The following is a 4,399-nucleotide window of genomic DNA, read 5'->3' as shown; positions in this document are numbered from 1 at the left end:
TGGATTATGTTCTCATATTTCTTCTACAAAATAAAATAACGAGTCTATAATACTTAATTTAACTTGGTTACATACTTGGTATATAATAGTTTTATATGACTTATGTCACTACTACAAATATGTGCAAAAGTATCACCTATGAGAGACCTCCTTAATGAAATAAGTGATTATTCAGCCAAAAAAACCTAATTTGTTCGAAAGGTGGTCTGTTATAACATGATAAAGGAGACCTATTCTTTAAAAAGATGGTTTTTTTTAACCTTATCAAAAGTTTCCAATACTAAAGAAACCACTTATTCCTATTAAGTGGTGATTTTAATTTTATATATTTTTTTTTAAAAAAATTCCATACATAATGTACGTGTTTTCAGGAAGTCAATAATAACTGTATTAGTAATTATTAATTAAAAAAAAATAACACAAACATTTGTGACCCACTAAAACCCTAAATATACTACTCTTTACTTAATTTTTTTACGGTACTTTTTAGTTAATTTACTTTGTATGTATTACTCCATTATTAGCAAATAATTAAAGCCAAAACCAAAAGCAGTTTCTCATCATTTCCCCCTTCTTCTTTCTCTGCTCTCTCTTATGGGGTGTTTGTTTAGGGGGATTAGGGGTGGGAATGGGATATTATATCCCTATGGGTAGATATCCCATGTTTGTTTGAGGGGATATCTAAATTCCCATGTGAAGGGGAATGAGATTAAAATCCCTCTTATCCCACCAAAATAAGACATGGGGAGGGGCAGGTATTAGGGAGGGGGATTATTTTTGGTTATGTTAAGAGACAAATTTACCCTTCATTAAATTATACTTCACTAATATTGCTTGCTCTTCTTTTGCTATCCTTCATTAAAATGGGTAAATTTGTAATTTAGCAATATATTCCCTACTTAATCCCACTAACATACCAAACAAGGGATTGGAATATATTTAATAAATTCCCACCTTCTAACTCTCATTCACAATCCCATCCTCTAATCCCCAAACTCCCAATCCCTCATACCAAACGCCCCGTTAGAGAAACACTGATAATGCAGCAGATAAAAATACTTAGGAGAGAGAGAGAGAGAGCGAGCGCGAGTGAATGAAGAGACTGAAGATAGAGAATAATTCCGATGCGATGTCGAACAATGAAAACTCAACGAAGATTGCGAAAATCTCCAACGGCATTGACTATGTTGAAGATTTCATCTGTGTTAGTTTCCGATTGATGATAATACTACTTTTAATTTCTCAATTTCGAGTGTTTTTTTTTGCTCTTTTATTTCAGTAATTTGAAGTGATTTTGGTTTCAATTTGTAGGCGAATGAGGGAGAATCGTCGATTTCGTACGAGAGATTTCTGCAGGTTTTCAAGTTTGTGCAGAGCGAAAATCAAGCCTTTCGCCGAGGAAGATTTGAGGAGGTGATATGAATTTTTTTATTTTATCAAATTCATAGTTTTTTTAAACGATTTTCAAATTCTTATGATAATTCTCGTTTTCTAGTTGATTGTATGATCGAATGAGTTTGAAGTTAGGCTTTAGCTCTTTATTGATATGATTAAAGAATTTTTAATATAAACAAGGTTTGTCTGGAACTAGAGAAGATTTCAATGAAATTGGACTTGCATGTTTGAAGTTTGGCATCCTGAAGTCATAATATGCATAATCCCTCCACCTGGAAAAAAATAACACATGTATACTATTTCTTTTTCCATGTTGAAATAAGTTGTTTCATTTTCTAAGATAGAAATAGCTGTAATTGGTATAACTCATACTCGCTCCTAAATGGAGTGCTAAAGAGAGGATTGCAACCACTAATTGTTGCAAAGTTTATCTTATTGAATATTGCTTATGAAGGGTTAATACAGTGTCATTTCCAAACAGAGGGAGTATCCTGTATATGTTGAGTTTAACTCAACCTTGAACTTATTTAGAAGTCTTATTTTGCTGCTAATATATTTCATATTTTAGCCTTAAATTTCATTAGGGTATGTTGTGTAAACTTATTTTTAGAGTTGACATAAATTAATAGAAGTTCAGGAAATTTAAGATAAGTTCAGAAAATAAGTTGAATAAAATAGACCCTTAGAAACTATTAGGCAAACAACAATAATATGTGACACACTTAATCTTCCTCCTTCCAGTTTACCCGTCAACACTAATAATGAGATATAGCCTCAATTTCACTGGCACTTGGGTATGTAATGGTTACCCATTTGTGTAAGCTCCTAGTCATGAACTCATGCACAAAAGGGATTTCTGTGAAGCCTTAATCTGATGCATTCTTCTAGTCATGTAATTAGACTATTACGTCATGTGTATGCTCTATTGAGGAGTTAAGTTTCCTGAAGAATAGTGTGAGCATAACATTTAAGGATTAGACGATACTTAGTTTATTTTCTCAGAAGCAGTAAGCTGTGCGCTCCTGAACAATAAGCTGCTTCCTTGCCATTTGATTTTAATTTTCTTCAGGGGTAGTCATTATTATACTCTTAACTAGGCTAATAGTATTCTGACATCTTCACGATGGGCATCAGTCAATACCGCATACATCAAGCTGTGTGCTGAACGTGTCTGCAAAGAAATCGATGTCTATCTTGCATTCATAAATGTATAAAATAACTGGCACCTCTGATCAAGTAACTGACAACAGTCGCTCTAGAAATCTAACTATTCTAGCATGCCTATGCAGACCAATCAAATTAATGGAAGTTTAACTCATCATGATCAGCTAAGTCCATGCACTTCAAACATGGTGGCTTCAGATCAAGCACTTAATTCAGGTCAAATGGAGCATCTACTCCATCTGAGCCACAAATTCCATCAGAGCTCATTGCACATTGCGTTGCCACACTGCTAATGATTCAAGTAAGCTTTGATAGTTTTCTTTCCACTGGTTAAATTCAGCACATCGGTTCCAATTTCCTGTCTTTGGTTTTCTTATGTTGAACCTTAGGATGTATCAGTGGACGAAATACTGTACTTTTTATGATTCTTGTTATGGTTATTTTTGTTTTTGGGGAGGAGAGAAAAATGGGGTTGGTTTTAGGCGATCTTAATGGAGACCTGACTTCATATATATTGAACTCACTTTCCCTATGTAGTGTAATATCAAACCGGGCGGCCTGCTAAGCTTTTCTATGGAGGGTTTATAAGATGCTAGCGACCATTAATGACATATTTTTTCCCCTTGACAGATTCTAATCGACAAGCCAATTGGAATTATGCGGTATCCTGGAGTTGCTAAGGGTCTATATGTTGCTCTACCTCAGGTTATTATCAAGTATATAGTTTTATTGTTTAATCTCATCTAGTACTTACAGATTGCAACTTGAAGCCTAAACTTTTAGTATATCCTAGTTTGGTTTACCTCAAGCATCAGCATACAAATATCCATGCTAAGGTTCCAATTAGATTAATTACCTAGCAATCAAGGCATAAAGCAACACTGGACTGGAAAGGTGCAGACTATAAGTTCTATTATATAGTCTCTCTTCTAGCATGCTATTGGTAAAACATCCCACTATTGATCATAATTCCTTTTGCTTCACACTTTTTATCCTGTATGACTTTAATTAGTTTCCTAGTAATGCATCAAGTGTGTAGAGACATATGCGAACAACTAAGATCGTCAATTTGAAACATACCAAAATGAAGTAGGGAGAGATCATTGTAAAAATAGAGTTATTATATTATTTATTGCAAGGTAGTAGATAGTTTATTTGCTCATAATAGTGATTGTTTATTGTTTGCACCACTTAATTATCAAGTTTCCTTTACTACAAGAGATTCCAGACTGAACCTTGAACTCTTTCAACCTATCTAGTCTCTAGGCCTATGTCTTGTCCAAGTCCAATGACAACATTTATTATGGAATTTGCAATGTAGCTATTGGGATGCTCATCTTTAGGGAACTTAACAAGGTTACTGATGGAGATACTAGAAAAAATTGACTTGTGCTTTGTAGGTCCAAGTACATTGGAATGTGCTTGGAGCAATTCTCATATTGTGAAATAATTTATTTTTTAGTTCATAATAAAGCATGTTAGATTACTAAAATACTTAGTACTTTACTAGCATTTATAAAACTTATAACATGGTGATTTTATAATTTGTTGTTACTTGATTGTTGTGTGAAAAGATGATATTATGGAACAAAGTTAGTAAATTTTAATTTAAAGTATCATTTTTTTGTCCTATTTGGTTGTATTCTATTTTTAATGCATATATTTTATGCTTTTCAGTACTTGGCAAAGCTCATACGCACAAGCACAAACAAGCTGGAGGAGGAGGAATTTTGAGATAACATAGATTATTTTTACTAGGAAGTGTACTTGATCTACATCTTTTTTGGTCTTTGAAACATTTGTGTATATAGTTTGGAATTTTCTTGTTTTACTTGTTAAA

General features: G+C 33.3%; 1 long non-coding RNA gene across 1 annotated transcript; it reads left to right on the top strand.

Annotated features, from left to right (window-relative positions):
• Window positions 1-1,270: 1,270 nt before the first annotated feature.
• LOC130591497 (uncharacterized) lies at window positions 1,271-3,259 on the top strand. The gene is made up of 3 exons (XR_008969244.1): window positions 1,271-1,413; window positions 2,685-2,860; window positions 3,190-3,259. It is a non-coding gene; the product is annotated as an uncharacterized LOC130591497 (long non-coding RNA).
• The last annotated feature ends 1,140 nt before the right edge of the window (window positions 3,260-4,399 follow it).

Source organism: Beta vulgaris, chromosome 5 (genome assembly GCF_026745355.1).
Source record: "Beta vulgaris subsp. vulgaris cultivar EL10 chromosome 5, EL10.2, whole genome shotgun sequence".
Taxonomy (NCBI): Eukaryota; Viridiplantae; Streptophyta; class Magnoliopsida; order Caryophyllales; family Amaranthaceae; genus Beta; species Beta vulgaris.
The sequence above is the reverse complement of the archived record's forward strand: the minus strand, read 5'-3'. Positions and strand labels throughout refer to the sequence as shown.